This window comes from Oncorhynchus mykiss, chromosome 22, assembly GCF_013265735.2.
Source record: "Oncorhynchus mykiss isolate Arlee chromosome 22, USDA_OmykA_1.1, whole genome shotgun sequence".
Lineage (NCBI taxonomy): Eukaryota > Metazoa > Chordata > Actinopteri > Salmoniformes > Salmonidae > Oncorhynchus > Oncorhynchus mykiss.
The window spans coordinates 35226646-35239881 of record NC_048586.1 but is presented as its reverse complement, the minus strand read 5'-3'; the positions used below and the strand labels follow the sequence as shown (position 1 = coordinate 35239881).

At 41.2% G+C, this 13236-nt stretch overlaps 1 pseudogene; it reads left to right on the top strand.

The window, feature by feature from the left end:
* The window catches only part of LOC110502094, a 332876-nt pseudogene that overhangs the window by 231324 nt on the left and 88316 nt on the right, over positions 1–13236 (top strand).

Sequence of the window (13236 nt, the reverse complement as noted above, 5' to 3'; positions counted from 1 at the left end):
ACAGTGGCCTCCTTCATTCTTAAATGGAAGAGGTTTGGAACCACCAAGACTCTTCCTAGAGCTGGCCACAATTTGGGGAGAAGGGCCATGGTTTGGGAGGTGACCAAGAACTTGATGGTCACTCTGACAGAGCTTCAGAGTTCATTTGTGGAGATGGGAGAACCTTCCAGAAGGACAACCATCTTTGCAGCACTCCACTAATCAGGGCTTTATGGTAGAGGGGTCAGATGGAAGCCATTCCTCAGTAAAAGGCACATGACAGCCTTGGAGTTTGCCAAAATGCACCTAATGGACTATCAGACCATGAGAAAGAAGATTCTCTGTTCTGATAAAACCTATGTTGATCTCTTTGGACTGAATGCCACGCATCACGTCTGGAGGAAACCTGGCACAATCCCTTCGGTGAAGCATGGGGGTGGCAGCATCATGCTGTTTGGATGTTTTCAGTGGCAGGGACTGAGAGACGAGTCAGGATCGAGGGAAAGATGAACGGAGCAAAGTACAGAGAGATCCTTGATGAAAATCGTCTCCAGAGCGCTCAGGACCTTAGACTGGGGCGAAGGTTCACCTTCCAACAGGACAACGACTCTAAGCCCATAGGCAAGACAATGTAGGAGTGGCTTCGAGACAACTCTCTGAATGTCCTTGAGTGGCCCAGCAAAAGCCCAGACTTGATCCCGATCAAACAGCTCTGGAGAGACCTGAAAAAAGCTGTGCAGCAACGCTCCCCATCCAACCTGACAGAGCTTGAGAGGATCTACAGAGAAGAATGGGATAAACTTCCCAAATACCAGAATGCCTAGCCTGTAGACTCATAACCAATGAAACTGAAACCTATAGTTGCTGCAAAATATGCTTCAACAGTAAAGGGTCTGAATAGTAATGTAAATGTTATATTTCAGTTTTTTTATATATTTTCTAAAGAACGTTATTATTGTCATCATGGGGTATTGTGTGTAGAATCTACATGAATGGTGATGTTGTGGATTCACTTGATACTTGCTAGCTTCTAGCCAAGTTTTCCACGGATGTTTTCTCTAAAACTACCGTGAGCAAGTAGTTAGTAGAAGAAGAAGAGTGAATGAAGCTGCTATAGCGAGCAGGCCCCTCTGTTGGCCTAAACAAGCACAATGCGATTGAGACGTCAACCGGTAGGCTCTGCTGCCCGGTCTTTCTTGCCAAGTAAAATATTTCACTTTGCGGTCTGTTTTTAATGCACAGTTAACTACAGGGACATTTCTGGGGACAGCTCCAGCCGGGGACAGGCCACCAAAAATGAGGACGTCTGTTTACCCTAGTAGATTGATGTGGGGAAAAAACAATTGAATCCATTTTAGAATAGGGCTGTAACGTAACAAAATGTGGAAAGGTAAACGGGTCTGAACACTTACCAAATTAACTGTTTGTCAATGTTAAAGGGAAATTTCACCGCTAGACACTATTTGGGATGTTTTTCCAGTCTCCCTCTAAAATGATGAGTTATGAAAAGTGTTTTGGACATAATTATTATTTATACTTTTGCGCTGGGAGAGATCGACCAATGACGCCATCGGTTGAATGAGTATGCTGTCTGATCTAAAAATAAATAAATGGAGTAATGTTTTGTAGCAATTGTTGTGGCATTTGTGTTTCGTCAATTGCAATTGCGAGGATATATTGTTGTCCTTATTCAATAGAGCAATTGGACTCAACGATTCTCATATCTGCCACAAAATTGCAGGGTATCTAGATTGACTCATTTTCCCTGGCTTTGTAAAGATTTCTGCCTGATGAGAACCCTACTTCCTTGTTCAATTATGTTCCCACCCTTGAAGGCTTTTCAAAATGGGGGCGGTACTAGTTTCTATAGAATCACGGGAGCTATGTTACTGTCTGTCTGAGATTGCTAAATAATTACAATGACTGCTTCTGATGATTCCTCTCACCAAGAAGAGCTGGACAAAGTTTTTTAAATTATTTTACACAGGGAAATACAGCCCTACATTTCAGCTGCAATAAACGGAAGAGGAATTGATACAGAGACAACAAGAACTGTGAGGCCGGCAAGCAGCGATGGGGAGCCACGGTCAGACTTCAACTCGTGGTGCATATGCGGTGCTCTCCAGCCATCCCGATGGAAGAGGAATGCTTGTGCTGCAACAAATTCGATTGCCGACAGTTCTTACTGGAGAGGGTCAGTGCAGACCCTGTGTGTGTGTGTGTGTGTGTGTGTGTGTGTGTGTGTGTGTGTGTGTGTGTGTGTGTGTGTGTGTGTGTGTGTGTGTGTGTGTGTGTGTGTGTGTGTGTGTCAGACCATCAAAGTTTTGCACATATGGATAGACGGGTGCTGGAGACGTTTTTCAAAACTTCCAAGCTCAACTGGCGGTGTCAGCCTAGACCAGCTGGACCAGGAGGACAAATGAGTCAATTGTTTTGCTGTCGGTAGCTAGCTAGCAATATAAGCTTTCGTGATTCGTATTCTTCAATGTAGCCACCCTTTGCCTTGATGACAGCTTTGCACACTCCTGGCATTTTCTCAACCAGCTTCATGGGACAGTCACCTGGAATGCATTTCACTTAACAGGTGTGCCTTGTTTAAAGTTAATTTGTGGAATGTCTTTCCTTCTTAATGCACACTCTTGGCATGCTCTCAACCAGCTTCATAGTTTTGATGTCTTCACTATTATTTCCAATGTAGAAAATTGTACAAACAAAGAAAAACCCTTGAATGAGTAGGTGTGTCCACCTTTGTGACTGGAACTGTATATTATAAGCATTAGTAGTATATTTTTCTGCTACTATATATATGTCATAAATTGCCATAACTGTTCCTGCATACTGCTGTATAAACTCAACTTGATCTCCAGAGCAAATAAACATTGTATTGAATACAAGCCATGTCTACTTATTTGCTACATTGACCGAATAATCATATTTTTTATTGAAACATTTTTACTTGCCAGCAAATGAAAGTTGAAATGATACACCAACTCCCTGCATCATTTGTTTAAACAGTAAGATTGTAGCTAGTTACTTCCAAATACATTTCATGAATATTGTAGCTGGTTACAATGAATTGATCCAGGAGTTGAAGTCAACAATTTATTGGTTTCTGATGCAGTAGGAATCATTTAGTCACTGGTTAGTACACTTGTAAAAAAATATTCTATTAAACCTTTTTTCAAACTCCATTATATACATGTGTACAAGAGCTAGCAATATCTATACCACAATTCAATTGTGAGCATATTAGGCATTCTATATTATACTACAACATCAGTCTAACTAAAGATGGATGTTGTGTTGGTTGAATGTTCCAGGCAGGTTCCTGAATGTTCTTCAGCTGGTGAACCTTGTCTTGTGTTGGGCAATGCCAGCTAGTCTTGCAGATGCACTCCATGACCTTAGCCCCGTGCAGTCTTTTCCTCTTCCGAGTCAGATGATGTTGCGCTTGTTCCCGGCTGAAAGCTTTCATACAATGGGTCTACATGATCTGTACTACTTAAGCTGGTGTCGAGGTCATCATCATCGAAATCAGCAGCAGGATTAGTCTGTAGGAAACACAATAGTCAGGGATTGTGGTTTGCTTACAACCAGGAAACATAGAAGGCCTGTTTCTACTGGTGAGATGCAGAAATGCTTGTACAGTATTGCGTGTAGTAAGGAAATTCAAGATTTTTATGGCACCTATTATATGTAAAGAAATATATAACACATATTAATATACAGTAAAAGAGCAGCAGTGGAATTTCGCTTTATTTGTTTTTGTAACACAAGTGTTAAAGACGCAATTCAAATTCTTGAAAAAGGCCCGGGGTCCCATCTGGGTGCACGTTTAGTTTTTTTCCCGAGCACTACACAGCCTGGGGGGGGGGGGGGGGGGGAATGTTTGGGAAACCCTGCTCTAGAGTGCCATGATATTGTCAACTCCAAGTGTAACACTCCAACCATATTTATCACTCCTCCAGCACCCAACAACACATGTGATGACAACTCCTTCCTTTGCCACAACGAAGCCTGCGTTCCCCAGCGTTTTGTCTGTGACCATGATGACGACTGTGGTGATGGATCTGACGAGTCACTTGAATGTGGCAAGTAGATTTGTTGCTTTGTCTTTTAATACCGCCCATAGAGTAATAACTAAGTTATAACATTATAATAAGTTATAACAGAGATTTAACTAATTAATACCTTACTGTAAGTTGGAAGTAGAATGACTTTTCAGTAATCTATCTGGGATCTGCAATGATGTGTTGGCCTGTGTAAGTGTCAGTTAGTGAGGCTGCAGCTCTCTCTTTGTTTTTCTGTATCTGCAGTGTACCGGCCCTGTGGACCTGAGGAGTTTCGCTGTGGGGATGGTCGCTGCCTGCTCAGTGCTCAATGGGAGTGTGACGGCTGCCCAGACTGTCCTGACCGATCTGACGAGCTGCCCCTGAACCTCAAATGCCTGGCCGCAGGTAGTGTAGTTTACTGCTGTTCAAATGCCTGGCCGCAGGAAGTGTAGTTTACTGCTGTTCAAATGCCTGGCCGCAGGTAGTGCAGTTTACTGCTGTTCAAATGCCTGGCCACAGTTACTCTAGTTTACTGCTGTTCAAATGCCTGGCCGCAGGTAGTGTAGTTTACTGCTGCATTGTAGTTTACCGCTGTACTGTACTCTGTGCTGTTAGTACCGTCTGGCCGCAGGTAGTATATTCTACTGCTGTTTGACTGGCCGCGGCTACTCTAGTCTACTGCTGTTTGACTGGCCGCGGGTACTCTAGTCTACTGCTGTTTGACTGGCCGCGGGAACTCTAGTCTACTGCTGTTTGACTGGTCGCGGGTACTCTAGTCTACTGCTGTTTGACTGGCCACGGGTACTCTAGTCTACTGCTGTTTGGCTCTCTCTATTACTGTCAGCAGTCTACTATAAGAGAGGATAGAAACCACACAAAACAATGCTGGGTTGAATATGTAATATGGCATGGCCTATTGGGGACGTGGCTTTCAGATAGTTATTTAACCCGTCTGTGATAGTAAATGTCATTCTGCTTCATATGTTCTTTTGTGTTGTCCACACATGTTGAGCAAAGACACTTTTGAAGCAGTAATGAGTCTTACACAAAAGTATGAGTTTCTCAAGTGCCTGTGCATATCCCACTGTTGGGACTGTTACCACTTTGTCTAAATAATATTGCTATTAAGTGTATATGAATACAAACTTAACATGATGAACAGGAATGACATTTACTATTACGGATGGGCAAAAATAACTATTTGAAAGCCACACCCCCAATAGGCCATGCCACATGACATATTCTTATATAAAATGTATAACATTATTATTTAAATATTATATGACAAAGTGGTAACTCTCCCAACATTGGGACATGCACAGGCACTTGAGGAACTCATACTCTTGGGTATACCTCACTAAAGGTCAGAAGGTAGCCTATCGGTTAAGAGTTTTGGACCAGTAACCAAAACGTTGCTGGTTCAAATCCCCAAGCCAACTAGGTGAAAAGTCTGTCGACATACCCTTAAACAATGCACTTAATTCAAATTGCTTCTGTAGACCACTCTGGATAAGAGCATCAGCTAAGTGACTCAAATGTAAACATGTTAGTACTCAACAAACAGATAATACAACAGACAGTTGAACCAGAATGACATTTACTCTTATGGGTGACCAACTCTCTGAAATCCATGCCTCTACTATGCCACCCCTAAAGTATTCTGCTCTGATCTGGTGAGTCTTAGATTGCAACCAAAATGAGTGGCCAAACTGGCTTTGTCTAAATAACCCAACGTGTATTCTGCAAATTATTTACCAAAATTGGTTTGTTTTTCACCCAGCATTTTTTTGAGTGCGAAAATATAAAGACAGTAAGAGTAAAACTTTCAGAATATCATCAATCTAAATGAATCTCATTTACCAAGATACAGTTTAAATGATTACTATTGTAAATGCTTTTTGACTCACCATTGACAGTTATAAATTACCTTCCAGGGAGTCTGTGCAATGGTTCCTTCTTCATGTGTTCCAATGGACGCTGCATCTCTGAAGGGGTTCTGTGTGACAAGAAAGACGACTGTGGAGACCGGTCCGATGAGAAGAACTGCAACGTGAACGAGTGTCTTAATCGCAGAGTCAGTGGCTGTACACAGGACTGTCAGGATCTTCCTGTTGGATACAAGGTAGGAATGACCACAGACTTCAACAGGCCTTGATGCGTAGCTTGGACAACTGCACATGTATCATATATTCAGAATCATAATCAAGGTTAGGCTGTCTTTCCTAAGGTTTTATGAATTCTAGATATCCCGTCTTTATTTCAGCCAGAGACAGATTTGTAATTGGACAGACATTACCCGCTGGAAGGCTTACAGATATTACCAATAATAATATAGCCAGAGCAATAGAAATGTTTCAAATATGTACATGCAGAATCTGACTTTAATCAAGTTAATTTAGTTTTTTTCTGAATGTTTTGTATTAAGAAGCCTATAACACGGACCTAGTAAAGTGCCAACATTATTATCTCAGTGTGCATGATTCAAATGATTATGTCGTGCCTGAGGCTATATTAGGCTTTCCCACACAAGATAGGAAGACAAAGTTATACACACAGTACAGTAGGATCCTATCATCATTAGGGCCGGTACGATACCAGCATCGCCAGGACGATACCAGCATCGCGATACTCGTTAGTATCGTGGCAAGGAAACAACTTTAACTTCTTTATAAAAACAGCCCTGATGTTGGATACAAACATATAATGTTGTCATCTAGTGTAACATTTATTCATTTTCCAAGCTATATTTGGACAGGAAAAGGCACAATGTTTGCTCACCATGAAAAATGTGTAGTTTTAGTAGACAAGTTTAAAAGATTGATGTTTTGTCCTACTTAACAATGCTATAGCACACAATATTTGACATACAGCAGGATTTTAAAGGACCAAAGAGCTTGGTTAAAGGATAATGTAAAACAAAACATTAGTCGCGGATGTGAAAAGTGATGCGTTGCAGCGGATTTAGCTAACAGCTCATTTACATCTGCAAGTTACATCTGCAGTCAACATTATTCTGACAGTTATATAGTGCACTACTTTTGACCACAGTCCTATGGGCCCTATATAGGGAATAGGTTGCCATCTGAGATGCAACCAGAGAGAAGGACAGTTCTGGTGAGTGTTCAGCGGGGTGACTGTGCTAGTCTGCTGTCTGGCCTGAATCCAGGGCACGGCCACCCACCAAGGTGACCTCGCGGCCATCAGAGATATCAGAATAACACATCCTGACCTTCACTCTGGGCTTTCCCTCCTGCTCCTGTCCTACCCCATGCTCTCTGCATCACAAAGTGCCCAAGAAGGACAGACTAAAACAGTCTTCCCTGGCCTGGCTGTCTAGATACTAAAGCAGAGCAGAGCTGTATGACCAGAGAGCACATCAATGAAGACCCCTAGTAGCTAGCTCATCCATCTCTAGGCCGGAACAGATAGATCAGCAGAAAGGCCCTCAAGGTTGGGAATTCTGGATCAGAGAGGCTTAAAGCAGGGGCCAGTAACAGCTGATATAAGCATTTTGAGTTATTTTGGGCTGGAGTTGCTGAACTGCACCAATTGTATAAAAAAAAAATGGTTAGCTCTTGAGCTATGACATTTATGTCACCATACTACTGATTCCGCTCTGTTTATATTGGTCTTGTGTGTAACTTTGTGAGTAGATCTACTGGCACATTGAGGAGCTATACAGCAAATTATCCAGTATTACATTAAATTAACACTGAAAGAGTAGGACCATATACACACTGAAATGAGTGTCAAATTAACACACTGCTTAGTGTAATACCTTGTTAAAATATTTCCCAGAATGCCTTGCCTTTTGAGTGAATCATAGAGTTATCACCCATTATTGTATTTGTTATTGACAGAGACATTGCTGTTGCATTGCCAGCAGCATACCATTCTGTGTCCCACTGCTGGCTTGCTTCTGAAGCTAAGCAGGGTTGTCCTGATCAGTCCCTAGATGGCAGACCAGATGCTCCTGGAAGTGATGTTGGAGGGCCAGTAAGAGGCCTGGTCTAAAATAATATCACGATGCCCCAGGGCAGTGATTAAGGACATTGGCCTGTATAGGGTACTGTCTTTTGGATGGGATGTTAAACAGGTGCCCTGACTCTCTATGGTCACAAAAGAGCCAATGGCACTTATCGTAAGAGTAGGGATGTTAACCCTGGTGTCCTGGCCTTCATACCATCATGGTCACCTAATCATCCCCATCATCCCTAATTGGCTCATTCATCCCACGTCTTCTTCCGTGTAACTATTCCTCAGTTCGTTGCTTTAAATTAGAATGTGTTCAGTCAATTTACCTGGTAAAATAAGGGTTAAGTAAAACGAAACAAATAATTGCATTCATCCATTTTCAGTCCTATGGACTTCCCCAAGTGAGATCCTAAGTGAATATGTTATCATAAAATGTTTATTTTATTTAACACAATGCCATACGCCACGTGTCAAACTCATTCCGTGGAGGGCCGAGTCTGCGGGTTTTCGCTTCCTTGTACTTGATTCATAAGTTGAGGTCACTAATTATCAATGAACTCCCCTCATCTGATTTTCTAGGTATTCATTGAAAGGGAAAAAACCCCAGCAAACACTAGGCTCTACATTGAATGAGTTTGACACCCTGTCATACACATTTCATAAGGTCTCATTTTGAGGGCCTAGTTTTACCCTACAGAGGTCTGAAACAAATTGTATTTTTATTTTACCTTTATGTAACTAGGCAAGTCAGTTAAGAACAAATTCTTATTTTCAGTTAACTGCCTTGTTCAGGGGCAGAACAACAGATTTTTACCTTTTTGGCTCTGGGATTCGATCTTGCAAACTTTCGGTTACAAGTCCGACGCTCTAACCGCTAGGCTACCAAAACCACTAATCGAATCAATGTGATACTAAAACCACACCCATCATTATCATATTTCCCAACATTGTTTATTGCAGGTTGAGTTTTATATTTGTTCAAGAAATAAGTTTCTACGTTACAAGCTAAATTCCAATTGGAATTATTAATCACTTTGCAAGCCTGCACAATGTGACTTGCTGACCTGATGTGGCCTGTAGACCTTGAGTTCCATGGCAACTGTATTATACCCTTACAAAAAAAGGTTTGATTACAGCTGAGTCGTTGTGGGTAGGTCTCTAAGAGTCTTTGCACGCCTGTATTGTACAATATTTTCCCATTATTATTTTTACACTTTTCAAGCTGGTTGTTGATCATTGCTAGAAATCAATTTTCAAGTCTTGCCATAGATTAAGCCTATTTAAGTCAAAACTGTAACTAGGCCACCCAGGGACATTCAATATCATCTTGGTAAGCAACTCCAGTGTATATTTGGCCTTCTGTTTTAGGTTATTGTCCTGCCTAAAGGTGAAATCATCTCCCAGTGTCTGTTGGAATGAAGACTGAACCAGATTTTCCTCTAGGATTTTGCATGTGCTTAGCTGTATTATTTTTCTTTTCATCATAAAAACCACCCCAGTCCTTGCCGATGACAAGCATACTCATAACATTATTCAGCCACCACTATGCTTGAAAATATAAAGAGTGGTACTCAGTGATATGTTGTGTTGGATTTGCCCCAAACATAACCATTTTTATTCAGGACAAGTGTTAGTTTCTTTGCCACATTCTTTGCAGTATTACTTAAGTGCCTTGTTCTAAACAGGTAGTGGTGTGTATTCATGGATGCCAAGGGAAGCCAGGCTTCCCAAAATATTTGACCAATAACATTTTTTAAGTTATAAAATAATTTATCTTTCATCTCTGAGTTTGAGTTGATTTATTTTTATTTTTACAGGGACAGTGCACATTACTCAACGTTTCAGTGAAAGTGTCGCTTTTAGCCAGCCGGCTAATGTTCAACCTCAGTCTCTGGGCAGGTTATTAGAGAGAATTGGGCCAGTAACCAAAAGGTTGCTAGATCGAATCCCTGAGCTGACAAGTTAAAAATCTGTTGTTCTGCCCCTGAACAAGGTAGTTAACCCACTGTTCCTAGGCTGTCATTGTAAATAAAAATTTGTTCTTAACTGACTTGCCTAGTTAAATAAAGGTAAAATAAAATAATTGATTGAATATGTCCGTAAACACACCAGCCAGCTGGTCTGCACATGCTTGGAGGACGCGTCTAGGGATGCCGTCTGGGCCGGCAGCCTTGCGAGGGTTAACACGTTGAAATGTTTAACTCACGTTGACTGCGTTGAAGGAGAGCCCGCAGGTTTTGGTAGCGGGCCATGTCAGTGGCACTGTATTGCACTCAAAGCGAGCAAAGAAGCTGTTTAGTATGTCTGGGAACAAGACATCATGGTCCACGACGGGGCTTCTTTTTGTAATCTGTGATTGACTGTAGACCCTGCCACATACCTCTCGTGTCTGAGCCGTTGAATTGCGACTCTACTTTGTCTCTTTACTGACGCTTCGCTTGTTTGATTGGCTTGCGGAGGGAATGGCTACACTGTTTATATTCGGTCATGTTTCCGGTTGCCTTGCCATGATTAAAAGCAGTGGTTCGCGCTTTCAGTTTTGCGCAAATGCTGCCATCAATGCACAGTTTCTGGTTGGGTAAGGTTTTAATAGTCACCGTGGGTTCAACATCACCAATGCACTTGCTAATAAACTCGCTCACTGAATCAGCATATACATCAATGTTGTTGTCCTCTGCCATCCGGAACATATCCCAGTCCACGTGATCGAAGCAGTCTTGAAGCGTGGAATCAGATTGGTCAGACCAGCTTTGAACAGACCTGAGTATGGGCGTTTGCTGTTTTAGTTTCTGTCTATAGGCTGGGAGCAACAAAATGGAGTTGGAGTTGCAATGTACTGGAGATAAATGCATAAAAATCATCCAAGTGAAGATAGCAGCGACCCCCAGTCTCTCAGTATGTGTAGCCAAAGTATTTGATGCTGTCTGGAACAAAAGAGTATGACATGTTGCCACCTTGGCATTTGATTGATTGATGCCAGCAAGCATTTGGCCTGCCTTGATAAACAAATTATAAATTATTACAAATTATTATTATTGGACCATGCTGGTCATTTATGAACATTTGAACATCTTGGCCATGTTCTGTTATAATCTCCACCCGGCACAGCCAGAAGAGGACTGGCCACCCCACATAGCCTGGTTCCTCTCTAGGTTTCTTCCTAGGTTTTGGCCTTCCTAGGGAGTTTTTCCTAGCCACCGTGCTTCTACACCTGCATTGCTTGCTGTTTGGGGTTTTAGGCTGGGTTTCTGTACAGCACTTTGAGATATCAGCTGATGTATGAAGGGCTATATAAATAAATTTGATTTGATACAATAATTTGCCAATCAGACCTTTGCTGGCATGTCTTGTGGGGTATGCATGAGCTGTATGCTAGTAGCTTGAACAGACACCTCTGCATGTCAACACTTCTTACAAAAACAAGTAGTGATGAAATCAATCTCTCCTCTACATACATGTTAGCTGTCCATGTACATTTATGGGCCAGCCTTGCTGCCCTGTTCTGAGCCAATTGTAATTTTCCGAGGTCCCTCTTTGTGGCACCTGAACACACGCCTGAACAGTAGTCCAGGTGCAACAAAACTAGAGCCTGTAGGACCTGCCTTATTGATAGTGTTGTTAAAAAAGTAGAGCAACAATTTATTATGGACAGACTTCTCCCCATATTAGCTCCTGTTGTATCAACATGACCATGACCGTTTACTATCCAGGGTTAATCCAAGCAGTTTAATCATGTCAATTTGCTAAATTTCCACATTACTTAATACAATGTTTAGTTCAGGTTTAGGGTTTAGTGAATGATTTGTCCCAAATACAATGCTTTTAGTTTTTTTTTAATATATAGTACTTATTCCTTGCCACCCATTCTGAAACGTACTGCAGATCTTTAGGTGTTGAAGTGATTTCACTCGCTGTAGTAGCAAATGTGTATAGTGTTGAGCCATCCACATCCATATATACACTGGCTTTACTCAGGGCATGGCATTAGTAAAGATTTTTACATGTAAGGGGCCTAGACAGCTGTCGTGGGGAATTCCTGGATTATATTGGGGAGGCTTCCATTAAAGAACACCCTCTGTGTTCTGTTTATTGTTTTGTTTATTTATTTATCTGTTTATTTATCTTTATCCAAAATATAGCAAGGGGGTGTAAAGCCATAACACACGTTTTTCCATCAGCAGACTTTGAGCGATAATGTCAAAAGCCGCACCAAGTCCAACAAAACAGCTCACACAATCTTCCTATCATCAATTTTCCATTTATGTAAGTGCCATGCTTGTTGAATGTCCTTCCCTATAAGTGTGCTGAAAGTCTGTTGTCAATTTGTTAACAGTAAAATAGCATTGTATCTGGTCAAACACAATTTTATGGTTAGCAATTTGAAACGGTAAAGGGAGCTGTACTATTCTTGGGTAGCGGAATTACTTTTGCTTCCCTACAGGCTTGAGGGCACACACTTTCTAGTAGGCTTAGATTGAAAATATAGGAAATGGGAGTGTCAATATCGTCCGCTATTACCCTCAGTAAAAAAAAAAATCCATTTATTTGGTAATTCCAAAATATAATAGATGTTAAAATGTCAAATAAAATGTAGTTAAACTTCTAAATAATCAATCATTCAAAGAATAAATAATCAATCCAACTTAAATTAATCAAATCAAAAGAAAAACAAACAATTTCCCCAGAAAACAAAAAACAAATGCATTCAAACAAATAACATTTAACAATCATCAGTCAGTCATGGTTGGTCTGATGGAGTGGTTCACTGTGTGTTTGTGTCTTTGTGTTGGGGTAGGGGAAGGTGTAGGGTCTGAGCTGGCAGTTGCTGGATGAAGTTGGCAGTTGTGGTTGGTCGGTGCTGTATCTAGGGTGTAGTGGAAATTTCCTGCATTTACCAAATCATGAAAGCAAACCACACACAAGTCAGAGTTATCATAAAGTCCATCTTTAATTATATGAGCTCCATCACAACCCTGTGACTCTCAGATCAATTCAGTGTCTATAAATGAATTATCTGAGAGTGCTTACAAAACAGTTCTTAGTATCATTTATAGCCAAGACACACCAGTCTCAACTCACATGACGAAAAACAGATCTTAGGAACATTACAAAGGAAGACTTTACTTGAGAGAGGAGTATCCCATAGCCAGACAGCATTAGCTATAAATTATCGTTCAGTTTGCTCTCCTAAAACGAGGTTCTACTTCTCGTTCTTGGTACAACATAGTAC